Source organism: Balaenoptera borealis (genome assembly GCF_965194805.1).
Source record: "Balaenoptera borealis genome assembly, chromosome: X".
Taxonomy (NCBI): Eukaryota; Metazoa; Chordata; class Mammalia; order Artiodactyla; family Balaenopteridae; genus Balaenoptera; species Balaenoptera borealis.
Window position 1 is genome coordinate 39349874 of NC_138881.1, and position 21878 is coordinate 39371751.

The window sequence follows — 21878 nt, forward strand, 5'->3', positions numbered from 1 at the left end:
GGCCCAGCTTCCCTCTTCTGCTTTAGCCCTTCTCCGTTCTGCCACCTGCCGTCCCATCCCTCCTGCTCCCACCGGCTCAGGCAGGGGGCCCGGACAAAGTCGCCTTAGCTGACTGTCATGGGAGGAGGTGAGGATGGCCTGGAAGGCCGCTGGCCAAGAAGCTGAGGGCTGGCTAGGGTGAGTCAGGCCCCCCAGGGAGTCAGAGGCATTTTAATCCAACCACAGGGGATTATCTGCTGATAAGGGCCAAATCAAGGACTCTGGTGATGCTGTCTTCAGGGTATTTCCCCCCAGTAACCTACCCGAGGCAGAAAACACAAGATCGGATTATTTGAAAGCAACACTGTTAGTGGCTCTGACGGAGACCTGGGTTTGGGGAACAACTTCTGGCAACTCCTTCCCAGGGTCCTCTTGAATTTAGGCCAGGCCCAGAGGTCACTGGTTTCGATCCTGGGGGTGGGACAAGTAAGTGGTGGGAGATAGTGACTCCATCTTCCTCCATGCATGTTTCTAATTCAATGATTCATCAAGTGGCCCTGATGTCAGTCGCTGAGTAGGTGACTCACAGCCATCCCCGATACAGACAGCACGTGGTCCTTTCCAAAGGGGGCTCAAGGGAGCAGAGAAAGGATAAACTGCCCCTTTTCTAGGCTTCTCCTGCCCAGGAAGGAAAGATCCAGGCTGTGCTAGCTGTGAGTGACGTGTCCCCAGGATCCGGTGATAAAGGCCTAAGGGGAACCCCTTTATCATAAATGGAAAGAAAACCCACCGATAAGCGACAATCATTTCCAGTAAATCTGGGTACCAGCAGATATTTGAAACAGTTCTTTCTAACAAGGAACTCATTGACCAGTCTACCCACTGGCGAAGTCTATTTCTGTTCCAAAATCTAACTGGAGTTGGCATACAGACTGAGAATTAGGGCGCAGGACAATGTCTCGTTCACCTTTGCATCCATCAGGACTAGCATAAGTTATTGAAAGAATGATGGCATGAATAATTAACCAATAAGAATAATAGTGCTCGAATTGTGAGTTCTTAAAATACAGTAAAAATTGCCAGCCACCACTGGTGGCTATAATTCCGAGAAACTCGCCACGTTTTTCAAGGGCCGAGGAAAATAAATGAGTTGGAAATTGTTAAATGTATTGAAAAATGATTTATTTTCCCCTTGACAGTGTCATTGGAACATGAATTAAGATTGAAAACTCCACAGGCGTGTTTCCATCTGTGGGTGTCAGCTGCTTGGTACATGGTCATCAAGAAGGCTTCAGCCAGCACTCCTTTTACCTGAACTAAATGTATTTTAAAGTAAATGATGCAAAACATTGCATTTTGTGCTCAGACCCTCTCATATAATGGTCTGAATCATAGTTTAAGAAAACTGTTTTGGATCGGCTAAATGCTTTGTTAACAGCAGTAGCTTAAAATTGTACAGCAATAGAATCCATGGTATCTTTTCAGGCTTTCTCAAATAAATAATGACTATCCCAGGGTTGTAAATTACCTCATTCAAAAGCCAGATTCTCATTCAACAACGCTTGTTAGGTTAGTTATTAGAGAAAATCAGAGGAGTTCCCCCATAAACCAAGTTCCCGTTCCACGATGAATATTGGTCTCTAGGAAGCTAAGAGTTTACTTTCAGAAGCCAGACTGGTAAGAAAAAAAAAAAAAAAAAAAAAAAAAAGGGCAGATATTTGCATTTGGTCGAAACAATTGAGAAGCATCTTGTAGTCCCCACTGCATTTGATAGACACCTAGAGCCAACTCTGCATTTTAGGCATGTCTACATTTTCAAATGCACCTGGTATTTAATGTTATGTGTTGGAGCAATCTGCCAACGCCGGCTCCTTGTAATTAAAATACACTAATATCATACATGAAAAGAGACATGCTTCACAGCATCCATATCTGCTATTCATGACAGTTACAGAGCATAGAACGCGGGACTCCCGTCTTGCCAAATAGCTTCCTTCTCTGCACCTGAACCTCAGCAGAGGAGGGAGTCTACCTCTTTCATGCAGGTTTATCTCGCCTCCTCGATCACAATGAGCCTCAGTTACAGGGTGTTCTGAGTCATTAACATTCTGTACACAGTCAAACTTCCCGTCCCCCAAGAAAGAGTTATGCCCAGGCCTCCTACAGCCCAATTGTTCATTTAAAGAGAGAACTTGTATTCAGGAGCTTGCAAGAACCCTCCGAATATTCCTCAGGTGTTTGTAGGAGTCATTCCTACAGGTCCCGGTCCCTGTGCTGGTCGCGAGCATCCTTTCCCGGTCACTGCTTGGACTGGGGAGCATCGGTCGGCTGCAGGGACGAGCTGATTACTAAAAATAACCCTTTGCAATAAGGCCAAGGCAAACAGCATGCATTTCCTCGGACTTTTTGCCCAATCAAAATCCTATAGTAAATCCATCCTCCTCTCTCCCCGGCGCTCCTGACTGCATCTATGGAATTGAAGATGTTGCAAGTTGGGAGAAAGGTGCAAAGGAACAGGATTCCTGTAAAGCGTGACACAGAAAGCTAGAAATAAATGTTGCCTATTGTTTGAAGTCATTCTAAGCGCTCCGGCAGAGCCCTGGCAGGAGATCAGCAGCATACATAAGTAGTAATAAAAGTAAACAGTGCGCTTTTAAACTTGCAGTCTTGCCCGCGTTCATAGTGCCCCCGTTCTAAGAGGGATGAGGGCGGCGGGGAAGATACTGGGGCTCCAGGAATCCATGTCGGCGAGTAGCTGCTTCTCAGTCTCCTTTCACGGGGTCAAATATAAGAACCATTACAAAGTTACATCTAACTACGCAGAGTTTGAAAATCCAATCTCTTTCAGTCAAACCCAAAGAGATTTTCCAGCCTCTCTGTGAGGCTCCCCTGCCCTGTCACCGACTTCAAAGACCCGTTCATTTACAAAACACAATGCTAGCCCACTACAGATTAATGCAAATTCAATTAATGCAAATTTAAGTGGTATTTAAAGGTTGTCTCTTTGTCTGAGAGGAGGATGAAATGCTCCTTTTGGAAAGAAGTAATTTCCTAGGCAAGCCGTCAGCGCTGTTTTCCTGCTTACCTTGGGGGAAAACGCAGGGCTCCTTTCTCCCCAGACTTTTCTGAGAGCTAGAAAGAGGTCCTGTTACTTCCAAATGCTTTTGTTCTTCTGTCCCTCTGTCACATGGCTTGCCTTTTATATTTGCAACACACAAAAGTTAGGACTGTTGTTTAAGCGACACAGGGAGAGAGAGAGAGAGAGAGGCAGAGAGAGAGGGAGAGAGAGAGAGAATGTCAAATGGAAAAGTGCCATTGCAGTCATATATCAATCAGGCGTGCGGCCGCAGCAGCGCACTAGCAAATGGGAATGCCACGGAAATGTGAGGCGCCCGGTATCGGGGACTCGCAGCCGCTGCCCACCGCTAGGCTCCCTTCCACGGAGCATCTTACGATGGGAACGGCATAGGAGTAACAAGGGCGAGGAAGTCCCCCACCCCCTTCTTCTTCGTCTTCTTCTTCTTCTTTTGTGGTGTTATGGAAATAATAAGGGGCTAAATGATCTTCGGGATTCAGTTCTTTGGCAAGCATGCGGCCGCCCTAAAGAGGTGCCGTCCGCACGAAAGACACGGAAATACAGAGTGGCATTCTGCTTAATGATTCAGCAGCTGACCGGGATGAAGTTGAAATTCTCAGTAAGAGAGGAGAAACATGGGAATCAGAACTCTTTCTCGGGCAATGCTGTGGAAGCAAGTGCAAAACTCTGCCCTGTTTTATTACGGTGTGGGTGGGTGGTGTGAGTTCTTTTCTGAGCTGTTCATCCAGTGAATGATTTTTAGCAGCAGATCCATGATTAAATCCACAACAGTACTGAAATCAGCGCCTTCTTTGGCATCATTTAGAATAAAACACTAGATCTGATTTAGACACAATGACAAAGTGGGAGTCCTTGACTCCTCGAGTTATGTGAGTGTGAGAATAACAGGTAAAGCCAACCCACGGCACCACAACTAGTAGAAAAATGACAAAGGTAACTACGTGTGTGGGCTAAATGCCTGCTAGCTGGATAATACTGTTATGAGCTGTAGGAATACAAAGGGAACTATTTCCTAATTCTTGCCCTTAAAAGCTGAAAATGAAGACAGAAAGCCATCAGCAACTTCTGTGGAAAACACAATGAACCATTGAACCATTTATAATTTTTTTTTTTATGTCAGATGAACCCAGCTCCAGAACGTTTTTTTTTTTAATGAACACTGATGAAGAATTAAACTGAGAATATAAAAAAGTGATAAATATGTCATAAAACTTAATTATTGATGCTGAAACTGTCAGGTTCAGCTAGATCATGTCATTTATTATTCATTCATAAATTGGTAATCACATTATTACTTTTCCACAGAACCTTTACTTCAGTCACTGATGTTTACAGGAGGTGTCTTCAATTTTTCAGTTTGATCTCCACCCTTTAGTAAGAAGCCCCTTTTCTTTTGCTTTACCAGGAAAACCCTGTCTACCTGGGACCAGCCAGTCACAAAACAGAATCCACCTACAAGGATAAAGGATAAATGACAAGTTCAAAGCCTTGAAAGAAAACCTGGCACTTGGCCAATGATGATATTGGCCGAAATGTCTTAAAAGCAGAAGATCAAAAAGCAAATGGAAATTGGAGCTTAAAAATGGAAATAATCTGAAAGGGGAAATGACTTGTAGCTGAGTAAGAGCCATGGAAATAGTCATGAACACATTTTCTGGCTCAATTTTGTGGGTCAGATCGAGAGGGTGGATAAATCCTTTGGCCACCAACATTTTCAAATATCAGAGCTTGACGTCCATCAACATTTTCATTTCTCCTGATAATTTGTGTTTTTCTCTCAACATATGTTCACCACTCCACTCTGCTATCTTTTGCCTTTGGGTTCTCAGAACCACTCTATCTGCTCTGAAGTAACATGAAAAGGTGTGGTTCTTCCTGGTTGGAATTTTCCAGCCTCCTACAAGCTGCCCTTCTGCAAGGCACCACAGAAAGTGTAAAAATTGCAAACACATTGATTGCTTGGCCACAGAAGACAGGCTCTCTCCCAGATGGGGCCCCACTGCTCCCTCCAGCCGTTATTCTGTCAGGGGTGGCGAAGAATACCATCTGCTGCCCCTTTCAAGAGGGAGGCTTGCCTCCGCCTCTTGGGCTCCGGAGGACCTGTTTCTGAGCCTATCAATGGGTATCTGGCACCAGCAACTCTTTTCATCACATCACCATGCTTTTCAGAAAGGTCACTGTGCCACATGTGGTTACTTTACCAGCCATCATTAACGTTCCTGAGAAAGAAGGACTCTCTTTACATTTCTATCTATGCCAAAGGGGATGAAAATACTCCTGCTGTTATTTCATATGCACTCAGGATGGGAAGAGTTTGGAGAAGAAGATGTCTATCAGCTGGATGGGAAATTCTTTAAGGGACCCTCCTGAGCCTTTTATTTCTGGTTCTGCTTTTAGGTTGCCTCTCTCTTTCCTGGTAGCTCTAGTGGATATTTACAGGAATTGCCCAGCATCCAAATACCCCCGAAGGGATGGGGACTCCCAAGGCAGGTGGGAGGCAGGATCTGAAGGGAGCAGGTGTTTCCTCTCCCCTCCTCAGAGCAGCTGGAGAGCCAGGCGTGCCCAAGCCTGGCTCACCAGATGTGCCATTCAGGGGGAGTGGCCAAGACCTGCAGACATTCAGAGGTTATTCCCTATGGGCGCACTGGAATCAAGAGCCCAGAGGTTACGGCAGCCAATGTCAAGTGCAAGAGAGCCCAGCCATGTGACAAAGGGTGTTCCAGGGACACAGGGTCCACCCATGATGGCATTTGGAGCATTCTGGTCTTTTGGGCTGCATCCGTGTTTGTCACCATTTTATGAGCCTGGATCTCCAGCTTTCCTGGTGATTCTGTGAAGTGCCCCCCATCACCACACCCACAAATCCTGCCAATAAATTCCTTTCTGCTTTAATTAGCTAGAGACAGTTTTTGAGGTTGGCAACCAGGAGTCCTGACCTGAACACTGCATTTTCCAGATTTAGGTAAATTAACATCATTAACATACAAATGGAAATGTAGCCTCTCCTTCTTCCTAGCTACTTTTCCAAACAAACAAATGGTCTCAGATTCATTGTCAGTCTGCTATAGTCTCTGCTACAACATTTTGAAAGTAGAAAATTTCTAGGTGGATACATAACAAGATACATATATATAATATGTACTTATCAAGACACCCACCAAAAGCCAATAACATTTGATATCATATCTACATGGATACAGATAGGGGTGTGGCGGGGATGTGTGTGTGTGTGTGTGTGTGTGTGTGTGTGTGTGTAAAATCCCAACACACCAGCACAGTCTGCTAGGCATGATTTATAATTATCTATGAGAATACTTGTCTTTACCATGCTCATGAATATAATAGTATGCATTCAAACATATCTATTAATAATAATAGCAACTATTTAATGGGTGTTTACTCTCTACTGGGCTTTGTGCCAAATATCTATATGCATTATCTCTTTTAGAGAGATACACAGTAATCCTATAAGGTAGATACTATTATTCTTTATTTTGTAAGTGGAGAAACTGAAGCTCTGAGTGGACAGGTGATTTCCCTGAGGTTGACCAAGCAAGCAAATAGCAGATAGGAGCCCTGGCTTTGCTGTCTTTAAAAGGCCAGGACTTAACCACTATGCCACGCTGCCCCTATTCAACAGAAATTCACTGAACTGTGCTTTTACAGTAATGCTCTATTATTTGTGGGAGATGCGACTAAAAGTAGGACATAGATCCATTTCTGAAGGTGTTTGTGATACTGTAAGGAAGAAAGAAACTTTCACTTATGAAGACACTGCAGGGTATAACGTGATCAGGATGGTTCATTCAAGACGACACCCCTGGGTCTTGGCTTTGAAGCCACAGGGTGGGAACCAGAGGATGAAGATGAGTTTGTGGAGTGACACACAGTCCGACTTTTGGCTGGGCCTAAACCTATACTGTGGTGAGCCAGGAGGATGTGGGGAGCAGAGGAGGAACCAGGCTAGGAGCTGGGGCCAGATGAGGTTAAAAAAGAGAGAATAGAATAGGAAGGCAGTCTGAGAAAAAGGAGAGGTTCTGTAAGTGGAAGAAGACTGAGTCAGAGGAGCAAAGATAAGTAGCATGGCAGGGATGCCAATAGGTACTTTCATTCATTCATACATTCATTCAACAAATATTCTTTCAGTGTTTCGTACCTGCCAGATGTCATTCTCATTGGGGTCCGGCATTGGATAAGACAGACAAAGTATCTATGGTAATGGTCTAGGAGTGTGTCAGCAAGGGCACTTTCAAGGCAAGTAACAAAAAACTTGAATATCGATGGCTTAAAACATAGGGAAATTTATGGCGCTCAATCAGGAAGTAATAGTTTTAGGGTTGGTACAGTAGCCATGGTATCATCAAAAACTCAAGCTCCTCCCACTTCCTCAACATTGTTGGCTTCTGTTCTCCTCTAGCAGATCAATTCATGGACGCAAGATGGCTGGTGGAACTCTAGAAATCACATTGAAATTCAGGAGTCAAGACAGAAGGAGAGAAGAGCTTGTTTTTTGTCTGCTTCTTCAATCAGGAGGAAAGTCTTTCCAGAAACCCCAAGGGCTTCCCCTTGCATCCCATTGACCAGAACCCGGCCACATTCCCACTCCAACAGTAATCTCTGCAAAGGGAAGCACAATTGCCATGACTAGTCTGACCCAATCATGATCCACGCCCTAGAGCTGGGTGCATGGCAGACTAGACATAGTCAGATTCTTGGTGATGAAAGAGGAGGAATGGTAGGAGTAGATAACCAGTAGTATCTGCCACAGTGAGAGAGACAATATAAACACCAGGTGACTTCAGAGTGTGACAAATGCTATGAGGAAAATGAAATAGTAATGAGCTAGAGAGTAACTGAAGCAGTGCAGGAAGAGGGGTGAGTTAATAGCGTGACCAGAGTTGGTTTCTCTGTGGACATGACATTTGAACGTAAATGCTAAGAGCAAAGTTGGCAAGCAGAAATGCCAAGGTGGCTGGAACAGAGTGAGATGGGCAAGTGGCAGGAGATGTGGTCAGAGATGAAAGCAAGGGCCATATATATTATGTAAAGCTTGATTGTAGGCAGTTTGGGTTTTTGTTCCTGGTTGAATTGTCTCCCCCAAATAAAATATTTTGAAGTCCTAACCCCCAGTACCTTAGAATGCAACCTCACTTGAAAATAGGGTTTTTATAGAGATAAATTAGTGAGGTCATTAAGGTGGGTCCTAATCTGATATGACCGGTGTCCTTATAAAAAGGGGAATTTTAGACACAGAAACAGACATACACAGAGGGAAGATGTGAAGACACACAGGGAGAAGATGGCCGTGTGACTGGAGTAATGCATCGTAAGCCAAGGAAGACCAAAGTTTGCCAACAAACACCGGAAGCTAGAAGAGACAAGGAAGGATTCTCCCCCTGAAGCCATCAGAGAAAACATGGCCCTGCTGACACCTTGATTTCAGACTTATGGCCCCCAGAACTGTGGGACAACACATTTCTGTTGTTTAACCCACCCAGGTTTTGGTACTTTGATATGGCAGTCCTTGGAAACAAACACAGTTTTGTTTGCAAAAGGATGGCAATTCATTGGTGGGTTTTAAAGCAATGATTTACATTTTTTTTAGAAACTCACTCTGGTTCACATGTAGAGATGGATCACGGGCAGATGAGGAAGTGGGAAGTGACAAAGAGTGGAAGGAGGGAGGTCACTGAAGTCTCCCAGGGAAGAGAAGGCAGTGGCTTGCACTATGGTTGAAGTAGCTCAGGAGGAGTGGAGTGGACAGATTTTGGATGTACTTGGGGGTGTGTGTAGAATATACAAGACTTACTTCTGAATTGTTTGTGGGAGAAGACAAAAAGAGGAAACTTCAATCTGATTCTTGCCCCATGGTGGACTAAGGGAAGCACAGGTTTTGTGAAGGTTGGGGCTGGAAGCATATAATTCAGTTTGGAACAGGTTCTGTTTAACATTCTTATAAGACATCCAAGTTGGAATGCAGAAAAGATAATGTGATATACAAGTTTGGATTTCAGGGGCAGTTTCAGAGCTGGAGAAAAGACATTTGGACATTGTCAACCTATGGAGGGTATTTATAGCTATGCAGCTGATGGAGATGCTGAGGAAGAGAATCTAGCTAAAGAGAGATGGGGAACTAGGATAGAGCTCTGGAGGTCACCTATGTTGAGTGAGAGTGAAAAGAAGAGATCAGAGCGGTAAGTGGAAAATTAGGATATTGGGCCATCTCCAGAAAAACAAATAATACGTTTCGTTTGTCTGTTTTTTAAGTATAGAAAGTTGTTACCTAAAAGTAGAGAAAGGAAACTATGGCATTAGACCTCTGCTTCTCAAATTTAGAATTAACTAGAGAGCCTTAAAATGCTGATGCCCAGGCCTCGCTCAGGTTAACCAAAACAGACTCTTTAGGGCTGGAGACTGGGCATTTGATATTTTTAAAAGCTCTCCTCTCTTCCTCAAAAAATTAAAAATAGGACTACCATATGATCTGGCAATCCCACTCCTGGGTATTTATCCAAAGGAAATAAAAACAGGACCTTCAAAGAGATATGTGTACCCTCATGTTCACTGTAGCATTATTCACAATAGCCAAGATATGGAAGCACCTTAAGAGTCCACCAATAGATGAATGGATAAAGAAGACGTGAGATATATATTTATATATATATATATATATATTTATATACTCACACACGCACACACACAATGGAATATTACTCAGCTGTGAGAAAGAAAGAAATCTTGCCATTTGGGATGAATTGATGAAACTTAAGGGCATTATGCTAAGTGAAATATGTCTGACATAGAAAGACAAATAGTGTATAATCTCATGTATATGTGGAATCTAAAAAAGCCAAACTCTTAGAAACAGAGAATAGAGTGGTGGTTATCAGAGGCTGAGGGTTTGGGGAAATAAAAAGATATTGGTCAGACAGTACAAACTTCCACTTGTAAAATGAATAAGTTCTGGGGATCTAATGTACAGCATGGTGATTATAGTTAACAATATTGTATTATATACTTGAAAGTGGCAAGGAGAGCAGACCTTAAACGTTCTCACCATGAAAAAGAAATGGTAATTATGTGACAGGATGGAGATGTTAGTTAATGCTATGGTGATAATCATTTTGAAATATATATCATATCAAATCAACATATTGTGCACCTTAAACTTACACAATGTTATATGTGAATTATATCTCAATAAAGCTAGGGGGAAAAACAAAAGGAAGATGAGGAATATAAATAAATACATAAATACATAAATAAAGCTCCTCTTACAACATCAAAGGCACAATCCATTAAATAATTAATTTATGAGTTGGACTTCATTAAAATTAAAACTCCTGCTCTGCAAAGGCAATGTTAAGAGAATGAAAAGAAAAAAGCCATGGACTGGGAGAAAATATATGCAAAGGGCACATCAGATAAAGGACGATTACCCAGAATATACAAAGAAATCTTAAACTCAACAGTAAGAAAACAAACAACCTGATTAAAAAATGGGCAAAAGACCTGAAGAGATACCTCATTAAAGAAGATACACAGATGGCAAATAAGTATATGAAAAGATGCTCCACATTATATGTCATCAGGGAAATGGAAATTAAAACAATGCGATACCGTTACATGTCTATTAAAATAGCCACAATCCAGAACACTGACAACACCAAATATTGGTGAGAGCAACAGAAACTCTGATTTATTATGGGTGGGAATGCAAAATAGTATAGCCACTTTGGAAGGCAGTGTGGCAGTTTCTTACAAAACGAAACATACCCTAACCATGTGATCCAGCAATTGCGATCCTTGGTATTTACCCAAAGGAGCTGAAAACTTATGTCCACACAGATATTTAGAGCGGCTTTATTCATAATTGCCAAAAACTTGGAATCAACCAAGATGTCCTTCAGTAGGTGAATAGATAAACTGTGGTACATCCGAACAATGGAATATTATTCACTGCTAAAAGGAAATGAACTATCAAGTCTCGAAAAGACATGGAGAATCTTCAATGTGTATTTCTTTACAATTTTATATGTCAATTACATCTCAGTAAAGCTGAATTTTTAAAAAATGCATCTTACTAAGTGAAAGAAGTCAAACTAAAAGGTTACATACTGTATGATTCCAAAAATATATGACATTCTTGAAAAGGCACAACTATGGAGACAGCAAAAAGATAAGTATTTGCCAGGGGTTGGGGAGGGGAAGGGATGAATAGGTGGAACACAGAGGATTTTTAGGGCAGTCAAAATACTCTGTATGATATTATAATGACAGATACATGTCATGATACATTTGTCTAAATCCATAGAATGTACAACTCCAAAAGTGAACCCTAATGTACGCTATAGACTTTGAATGATAATGGTGTCAATGTTGGTTCATCAGTTGTAACCGATGTACCCTCTAGTGCAGGATATTGATATTGGGGGATGTTCTGCATGTGTAGGGACAGGGAAAATATGGGAACTCTCTGTACTTACCACTTAATTTTGCTGTGAACTTAAAACTGCTTTAAAAATTAAGTCTGTTTTTTTAATAAAAAACAACAATATGGCATGCTCCCTTCTTTCTGCAAAAATATTACCCAATTAAAGGAGACAGCTTCAGGAAAAACAACAACAACAACAACAACAACTCCCCAGGCAATTCTAAAGCTCAGTTAGAGTCAAGAACCAGTCTTTAGCCATTATAAAAGTACCCAGTCAATCAATTCAATAAACCATTTTATAATGTAAATTCAAGCTAATGAACCACTAGATATATGCTAATTTTAGTGAATAATCTTTTTTGGCATCTTTTCCACCATTTTATGAGCATCTTCAAAGCGTTGAGAGGACATCTTTTCTTACAACATACTGTACATCTCATCAAAGGCATAACTCGAGACAATCTTTGGTTTATAAAAAGACGACGAGAGAAAAAAGACTCTCAGCTCTAAATTTAAGCACCTTTTGAACTTTATAAAAATCACTTTAAGAGCCACATAGTTAGTGTCATAGAAAAACTAAGATGTTTATCTAGCCCTTTTCTTTTAAAATACATCTTTCTGTCCGTGAGTTACTCCATAAGGATAATGAAAAATTATTTTATACCCAAAATTAAAAATGCAAGGATTCAAAGCAGTCCAAAGAACATTTGAGAAAAAAAGGACTTATATTTAAGGAGGAAACAAATCCTCTAACAAAATGTGTTGTCTTGCTTCATTATGGTTCTAAAATTAGCCCTTCTTTAATTAGGTGAGAAATAGGGCTATTAAAATCATCAGTACCCTGCCAAATCGCTGGGGCTCCTTGCTAGAGGTAAGGACCTCAATGTCCATTTTATTTCAAAGACCTTATTCCCCTCACCCCATAGAACCCCTCAATAGTATCTGACACAAATGAGCGACTCTTCCTTAAAATTCATCCTTCTCTTAGTCTTCATCCTGTGATAGGATCCACTCCTACCATAGCATCCTTTCCTTCATGGCCTCAATTCTCTTCTAACCCACCTGAGTGATTTATCTAGTTCATGGCTCAAATATTACCTCAAGGTCCATTTCCGTTCTTAGTCTACTTTCTGAACTTCAAAACAAGAATTTCCACTTATTCCCGAGAACTCACCATTTAAATATTTCATTGGCACCTCTCACTGGGTTACTAAGTCCAATTGATTATCGTCTCCTTTCATGTTGCTCCATGTTTTGCATCCTTAACTCAATTGCACCACAGTTGCCCCAGCCTGGAAAATCTTATTAGCTCTGTAATTTGGAGAAAGTTGTTAGCTTCTTACAAACTCAGTTACTTCATCTGTTTTATGGGTAAAGAAAAACAATTTAAGAGGCTCGGTGTGAAGGTTATTTGAGACATTGAACTGACACTGCTTTAGATTTCAAAGATTATTGCTCTGTGTCGTTGTTAGGCAAGGCCCTGCTGGAGAACACCTAAGGAAATGGTGAACTCAGTCCCAGCTATAAACAGGACCAAGGTCTTCGACTCCCATATTATGATGCCTATAAAACTACTGGCAGGCTGGGAAGTAATAACTTTCTCCATAGTGAAACAGAATGGTTTCAGTCATATTGGAACTTCAATTTCTTATGTTCTTGCTATAAAATAATAGACTCTACTGTCAAATCTTAACTTTCTCAAATTCTTAAACTTCACAAGACTGAAAAATATTCCCTTCCTTTTGTATAAAATGTGACCTTCATTTAGAAATAAGGGATTTTTCATTAACTTTGCATGTCTCAGTGATCATGGACAAACTACATTCACTAGTAGCTCAACAAATTCATGTTAGGTCAGTTTTAATCCTATTTAAGGTCAGTTTCACAGAGAAAGAATTATTATAAGAGTTTGTACTGACAGCTTGTAATTAATGTATGCTTTTGAAAGGATGAACAGTCATTGACTGGATGTTCAAAGAAAGATTTTTTGATCTTCCCCCTACACACAAATACCTGATACTACTCATCATATTTGACACTTCTTTATCTTTCCCAAAAGAATTTTTTCACATATTGAACAGTTCGTCTTCCCCAAAAGTATGACTTTTTCAATTAAAACTTAATTTAAAAAACATATTTGGTGGTTTGAGTCAAGAAAAAATAACAGGCTTAGAGGTATTCCATAGTTGTTCTATGCAATGAATAAAGGCAGCTTCATTTTATCCATTTACTTATTCAATCTGTATTTATTAAACACTTACTGAGTACAGAAAACCCTGCCTTTCCTTACCTAATTGATGAATCATTATATTTTCAGAAAGATCCTCCGATTTTCCCAGATATCTGAGAAATGATTTTCAGAACTTTTTTAGTCCCACTCATTCATTCATTCAACAAATAATTTTTGAGCAGTGCCAAGCCCTGTTTTAGGCCTTGGAGATAGAGTAGCAAACAAGACGGACAAGGTCCCAGCTCTCATGAAGCTGAAAATCTATTAGGGAGACAGGCAATCTCATAAAGAAATATATAATATACTTTCAGGTGATGATAAGTGCAAGAACAAAAATCAGACAGGATAAGGGGATCTAGCATGAAGGAAAATGCTACTTTAGATTGGGTGGTCAGGAAATGCACCCAGGAGGAAGTGGTATTTGAACTCAGAGATATGGGTGAAGTAAGTCATGCAAGGGCTAGGGGAAGACCATTCCAGGCAGAGGGACAGCCTTGGGATGGGAGCAAGCTTAGCATGTTCACGATGAAGAAAGGAGGCCACTGTGGCTGGAGCAGAGTGAACAAGAGCAAGAGTAGAAGAAAATGAGATAAAGGCCAAATCATGTAGAGCCTCGTAGCCACGATAGGACATGTAGAGTGTATTCTAAATGGAATGGGAGGCCACTGGGGAGGTTAGAACTAGATGGTGACATGACCTGATTCAAGTTTATGAAAGATGACCTTGGGTCTTTTGTGGAAATAGGCAGTCGGATTAGGAGGCCAATGCAGTGAAACATGGTTGAATTCTGACTATATTCTGAGCATAGAGCTCTTGCAGAACTTGATAATGGATCGGATTTATGGTACGGATATAAAAGAGGAACTGACGATGACACTTAGGTTTTTGGTATGAACTGGTGATTGATTGATGTTCTTCATTTAATTGAAATAGGGAAGATTAGAGGAGGAATACAGTGGATGGGAGTGCAGAATCAGGAGCTCTGATTTGGACAGAACAGAGCACCTATTGTGCAACAAGTACAAATGATCTGCTGGCACGTAGATCAGACCTGTAGGAACATCATTCATCAGGAAAAACTCAAGAAGACAGGACCAGGGCAGATATGTGAATTCCCTGCTGCCCCTCACACTCTGGGGTAGCTTCACCACAGATGCCAGATGTGGGAGAGGGATGTGACTTTTGGGATGTGGGGCTTTTAAGTTGAATGGTTAAGGAAGAAACAGGTTCTTCCCTGATATAATGAGGGGCCAGGATGTAATAACAATATAACACAGTAGAACCATGCTCCATCTCTATCCTGCCAGTTCCTCCTTTGGGGTGATCAGGGACCAGGAGACAGTGGCAATTGGATACAGCAGAACTTTTTTCCATCCCTGTCCTGACAGCTCCTCTTCTGATGTTGTTGAAGTAAGAGAAGGATCCAAGGTACCTGTTGCAGCTGTATGATAAAGACAAGCTAACAGCGGGATTTGCCTCATCAGTGCTCATGACTGGAAAAGTACCAGCCTCTTTCAGGGCGTGCAGGGAGGGCTGTGGTCCAAGGCTTGTTGTTGACCAGGATTGATTGCCTTAAGCACTAGTCTTAGCCAATTTCTATGGAGATTTTCAGGAGGCCAATTCCTTCTCTACAGGGGATAATTCGTGAGCAAATTAACACTTACCTCTTCATAAAAACTTGGATTGAGTTGGTAGTAGTGGAGCGGTGAAATGTGATTGGATTCTAGAAATACTCTGAGTTTAGATTTCCCAAAGAACTTGCTGGTGGATTGACTTTATTATTCAAAGAGAAAAAGAGCAGTCAAGAAGTATGTATAGGTTTTTATCCTGAACAACGGAACACTGACAGAAATAAGGAAGGTTGAAGGAACGGGTAGTGGGGTGGAAGTGAAATCAAGAGTTCTGATTTGGAAATGCCTAATAGACAGCCAAGCAGAGAGGCGGACAACACTTGGAGTTCGGGGAAGAGATCTGGATGGAGGATATAAATTTTGGAGTCGCCAGGATGTAGGTGCCTTTTAAAGCTGTTACTGAGTCCAAGCTCACATTGCTCACCGCACGACAGGCCAATGAGTCAAAAGATGAGTTGTCGGGGCAAGGAATAGTGACTTTATTTCGAAAGCCAGCAGACGGAGATGGTGGACTAGTGTCCCAAAGTCAGCATTCAGGCTTCTTTTGTTCTAAAAGGGGAGGGGGTGTGGCTAGTCGCTGCAAACTTCTTGGTACAGGAATCCTTTGTTCTGGCAGCTGTCCATGTAGGTCTGATCACAATGTTCCTATAAACCTCCAACGAGACAATTGTTATTTTCTGTTCTGCAACTTTTAATCTCTGTATGAATGAAAAATTGTTATACCTTTAAAGGTCAGAGCCCCGAGAATGGGCTATCCTGTACATTTCAGGCTCTAGGCAACATTCTTTTACAACGGTGTAAAGCCAGCACAGGCAACATAGCACAAGGGTTAGAGCTGAAGGAATAGATCCAATATGGAGTCAGGTTTGTTCTCTGTTACAAAGCCATGGGACTGGATCAATTTAGGAGCAAATGTAAGAGAAAAAAGGAATGCAAACTGGCAAACTGAACCCTGCCTGGGTTATGTCAATATTTAGAAGCCTGGAGCAGGCCTAATGTCTGCTTCTCCAGGCAGACTCTTGGTTGCCTACAGCAAAAAAAAAAAGAGAAGGAACATTCAAGCGCAATGTAATCTAAAAATAATACCTGCAATTTACCGCATAACGCAGGTCTGAGATAGATCTGAAGTGTCATTTTCCAAGGTAAAGGGGGAATATTTCTACACATACAAAACATGATGAACATAATATTTTAAAAGCATGGTTTTTCCCTCACTCAGCTAAGGAGAATTACCTGTCGTTTAAATATAAAATTGACAAAATTCCATACTTTGCTTACTCTTTCAGAGACCTCAATTAAAATCATATAATTATTCCAAAGCTTTTTGAGCAAGGTTTGTTTTTCTTTTGAATGCAACATTTTATCCTATCTTTAATAGGGCTGTATTTTACTCTCTTCTCCCCCAAAACTATAGAACTATTAAATTATTGGGCATTCCCCTCACATGATATGTGTATTTTCTGTTTCAAGTCTAGGTTTCTAGGACCAGTGTTTCAGTTACTCAGCAAATCATCAAGGAAATTTGAAAATGGCATTGACCTTTCCTCAACTTTTGGATCTAGAACCAGGAATTGGTTATGGCCTATGCTAAATGAACTAGACATTAAATCATGATTAGTAATGCTTAATCAGGAACCGAAAGAGTCTTGGTTGGTAGGAAGGGAGCAACAAATGTCCAACAGTAAAAATAGGGAAACTTTCTTGTCCCTCTTTGTTTTAGCTTATTCCTTCCCCCCAAAATAGAAAGAGCTGATTTTTTATAAAAACAATCAGAACCTAATATATTGGATTTCAAAATTTGTCAGGAACTATATATGCGTGAGAATAGCCAAGAAATTTCTGGAAAAATAAACAATGAATAATAAAGGGTGTGGCAAAACATCTATTACTCACCCCATGTTCACGTACTCTTCCACATTTCTCAGCCCCCTTGCTGTGCATGGGACTGTGTGACTAGTTCTGGCCAATGGGCCGAAAAGGTGTCACTTCTGGGTCAAACCATTTAACATCCTGATCCACACTCTTCACTTCTGTCTTCCCATGCTTCAGTGACCTGGAGGCCATATATTGAGACTGTGGCATCACAACAGGGAAGCAGCCTGTGCCACTGAATCTCCAAATGGAAGACAACTGGACTGGAGAGTTGCCTGACCCATAGTGGAATTCGTGTGAATGTGCAATAAGTCTGATATATTAAACCATAGAGATTTAGGGGAGTTTTGCTTTGCCATAGCATTATATACGTATACACTGATACAAAAAGAAACTTTCCTCAAAAATATGACTAAACAGATCAGTGAAATATAAAAGGGTTCATAAATAGACCCATGTCTATTTGGAAGGTTAATATGTGACAATGTCTTAAATCAGTGGGGAAAGATGGATTACCGGTACATGTCTCAGTTAACCAAATTAACCCAAAATTTAGTGGTTTAAAACGACAACAATCATTTGTCATCTCTTGTAGATTTGGTGGGTCAGGAATTGCGACAGAACATCACAGAAAAACTTGTCTCCACATCATGCATGATGTCTAGGGCCTCAGCTGGGCAGCTCAAAGGCTGAGGGCTGGAGTCTTCTAAAGGTTCATTCACTTGCATGTCTGAGGCTGACGATGGTGGCCATGGGCAGGGGGCCTAGTTGGGACTGTCAGCTGCAACACCCACATGTGGCCTCTCACATAGCCTGGACATCCCTGCAACATGGTGGCTGGGTTTAAGGGTAAATGCAGCAAGAAAAAGAGCTATATTGCCTATTGTGACCTAGACTCTGAAGTCACACAGTCTCACACCTGTGAGAACACAGGTAAAGCTTGAGGCAGGGAACACAGATGTCACCTCTTGATGGAGAAGTGTCAATAGCATATTGTAGAAGGGCACAACGAATGGGATATAGATATAGATATAGATAGATATAAATATAGATACAGATAAAGATATAGATGTATATATGTATATATACACATAAATAGCAGCCATCTTTGGAAAGTATAACCTGCCATAGTGCAAATGGTTGTTTGTTAAGGCTCAGATACTACTTTTGGACAAGCTGTATGCCCTCCTACTATAGAGATGAGAATAACAAATATATTCTCATATACAGATATTATGGTTTGAACAGATGGCTGAAACTCTAGCTAATAACTGTATAAAGAAGAGATGCAACGGATAATCTTTTCTAAAATTAAAGACATGATTTTTGGTAGACTTTCCTCAAATTACAAACTAGTATATAGATTAAATTTCCATAACCATTATTTTATTTAGTTATCTTGTATTGTTGGAAATAATTTGGGTCCTTTACTGAGATATTTTTAATGTCCAAAGCCTTGAAAAATTCCAGGCTAAAGATATTTTTGTTAAATTATAAGAAGTAGAGCTTCAGGCTCTTATTGTCCGTGTGTCTATGCACCATAGTAAATGAAAAACAATTTTCTAGGAGAATCTTGGCCTTGCCCATGGTTTTCCCATGTCTCACCTTAAAGCAAAGTTACTATGGCTTTCCATGCAGGCACACATTCTTGTTAGATGGTTCCTCGTTTTTCACAGAAGGATATCAACCCTACTCCCAGGCGATTGATCAATTGATCTCTGCCAAAGTATTCCAGTATGGGAGGACTAAGCGTCACAACTTATCAGAGAGCACAGTCTTAAACTCTCTGTTGCCCTATTTTAAACTGAATATTTGTCTGAAATAAACAGTGTCTAGCAGGATTACTTGAGGGATACGGAATCCACCCTGTAGCAAGCCAGTACTGTCATTGCTCTGCCCACATCCCCTTGGATACCTTTTAACAGTGTGCAACCCCTCCCACAACTTTTGCAACTCTTTTTGTGAGGACTGACCTCAGGCCACCCGAACCACTTTGCCCACAGGCATTAGAGCAGGAATTACCAGGAAGTTTACATCACTCCCACCTTACCCTTGGACCCCACAGCCCTTAGCCGGTGCAGGGGAACTAAAGCACAGTTCCTTTGCCCGGAGTCCGGACAAACTTGTAATTCCTCCTCCAGAGCTCCCTGCGGGATCAAGCTGAGGCTGGGGCATCACCTGAACACACACCCTTGCTCAGCTTCTTCCTCTCCTCTATCCTGTTCCCCTCACTCCCATGCCAGTTTCTCCTGGGAACACTTTTTAAATAAATCACATGTACATGAGTCCTCAAATTAGTGTCTGCTTCTAGAGAACAAGACCTAAGACATAATCCTTCTCCTTAGATATTCTTCTATCTTTCTGTGAATTAAAGTGACTCTCTAGAGAGTGGGATACTTGAACTACCTGGTACAGTTTTAATGAATCAGAATCTACATACCAATGAGATCCCTAGTAGATCTGTATGCACGTTAACGTTCCAGAAGCACTTTTCTGAGAAAGAGTCCTGTGAACTGGTTCAAGAAGTAAGACATTGGAATAGACCGGAAACTGGAAGAAATCACAAACCTTGTCAAAAATGAATTATTGCATTATTTTCATTTTTATAATATTCCAATGCTATTTAAATAATTCCAAAGTAGGAAAAATGATGGAAAGCTTCCAATTCATTTTATGAAGTTAACAAAACCCAATATTAAAACCTGATAAAGATTAAACACTCAGAGAGAAAGCTTTTTAAATAATCTAGTGAATATATAGAAACAAAAATCTTTAAACATAGCATTGGCAAACTGAATCCAGCATGAAAATAAAAGAATAGTACACCACAATGAAAAAGAGTTTATACCAGGAATGCAAGGATTATTTAATATTTTAAAATCTACTAACATAATTTATCACATCAAGAAGAGAAGACCCAGAATTTCAGTAGATGTCCCCAATTAATTAATAGATGATAAAATTAAATATCCATTAATCATAAACATGTGTAGTAAACTAGGACTAGAAGAAAACTTTCTTAAAATGATAAATGGCATATTTTGCAAACCAACACTTTACATAATTCTGACAGGCTGTTCAACTGAGGTCAGGAATAAGATAAAGATGCTTAAAATAATCACTATTCTTTTTTATTTCTTGTGAGTTCCAAACAATATAATAAAACAAGAAGAGGAATAGGAGGTATAAATATTAGAAAGGGAACAAAACTAATGCTATTTTCATTCTTTTTAACCTACCTTGAAACCTCAAGAAAATCATTCATGAAAATGTTAAAACTACTAGGAAGTGGTGGATAAGAACATAAGTATACAAGTGTCAATGACTTTTACATATTAAAAAATAAATATTTCATCTACAAAAGAGGCAAAAAATATACCATAGTTTCAAAATGTGCTATACTGTGTAAAGAAAATCAAAAAATACTTTAACAAGAGTTTAAAATGGAGAAAGACACTGTATTTCTGGATAGGAAAATCCATTATTATTAAAGTGTTAATTCTTCCCAGTTTGCTTTATAAATGTGATACATTTCTAATCTAATCCAATACCAACTGAACATTCTTGCAACTTGACAAAATGCTTTCAAAGTTTATCCAGAAGAATAAACATGAAAGAATAACCAAGAAAATTTTTAAAAGAAAAATGAGAAGGAATCTGAAACCAAATGTTGAAATATATTATAAAGCCACAACAATTTGAGCAATGTGGTATGGGCACAGGACTAGATGAACAATTCAAGGTAAGAAAAATAGAAAGTCCAGAACAAATGCAGGAATGTTTAAGAACTGATTCACTTTGTTATAAAGCAGAAACTAACACACCATTGTAAAGCAATTATACTCCAATAAAGATGTTTAAAAAAACAAAAAAAACAAAACAAAACAAAAAGAATTTAGCATAGGATAGTAGTGTCATTTAAATCATATTTATTATATAATTTGACTAAATACTTGTGGAAAAAATTAAGTTAACTTCATTATATTCCAGAATAGCTGGGCTAAGAATGTAAATTTTTAAGATAAGAACATGAACGTTCCAGAAGAGAATATAGATACACATTTATCTAATCGTGGAGTGCAGCAAGCTTTTCTAATCATGACACTGAAAGCAACATCATTTTAAAAAATGGTCTATTTGACTATATAAAAATGTTACACTCCTATGCATAAAGGAAAAGCAGTATATATTAAAAGTTTAAGCATATTGTGCTTTTCTATTGGAATAGCATAAACAAAATTGGGAACACATCACTGCTACACATGAAGTTTAAAAGTAAATATATACAATAAAGAGCTTTCAGAAATCAAAAACAATTAAAATTGGCAAAGGCCATGAAAGTGTAATTCACAAAATTGCAGAGCCAATCATTTTATTTTTAAGAAAACTTTAGCTTCTTTAATAATAAAGTACAAATTAAAACAACGGGGTATATATCACCTTTTGTGTATCAAACTGACAAGAATTAAATAGAATTATAGTACACAAAGTTTTGTCACGTGTGTAAGCAACTGGTACCCTTGAACACAGCTGGCCAGGGTGTAAATTTTATGAAGTTCATACAGAAAAGTGGTCAGTTATGTTTAAAAACTTTTAAATGTTGACCACTGGTCTTCTGGGAGTTTGCCCTAAGGA

At 40.0% G+C, this 21878-nt stretch overlaps 1 protein-coding gene across 1 annotated transcript in view; it reads right to left on the reverse strand.

Annotated features, from left to right (window-relative positions):
* Positions 1-5620, reverse strand: part of NDP (norrin cystine knot growth factor NDP) — a 29895-nt gene extending 24275 nt beyond the window's left edge. Inside the window, exon 1 of the mRNA XM_082378296.1 lies at positions 3065-5620. The gene's annotated coding sequence lies outside the window, so the exon portion shown is untranslated. The remainder of the gene's footprint in view (positions 1-3064) is intronic.
* Between the last annotated feature and the right edge of the window lie 16258 nt (positions 5621-21878).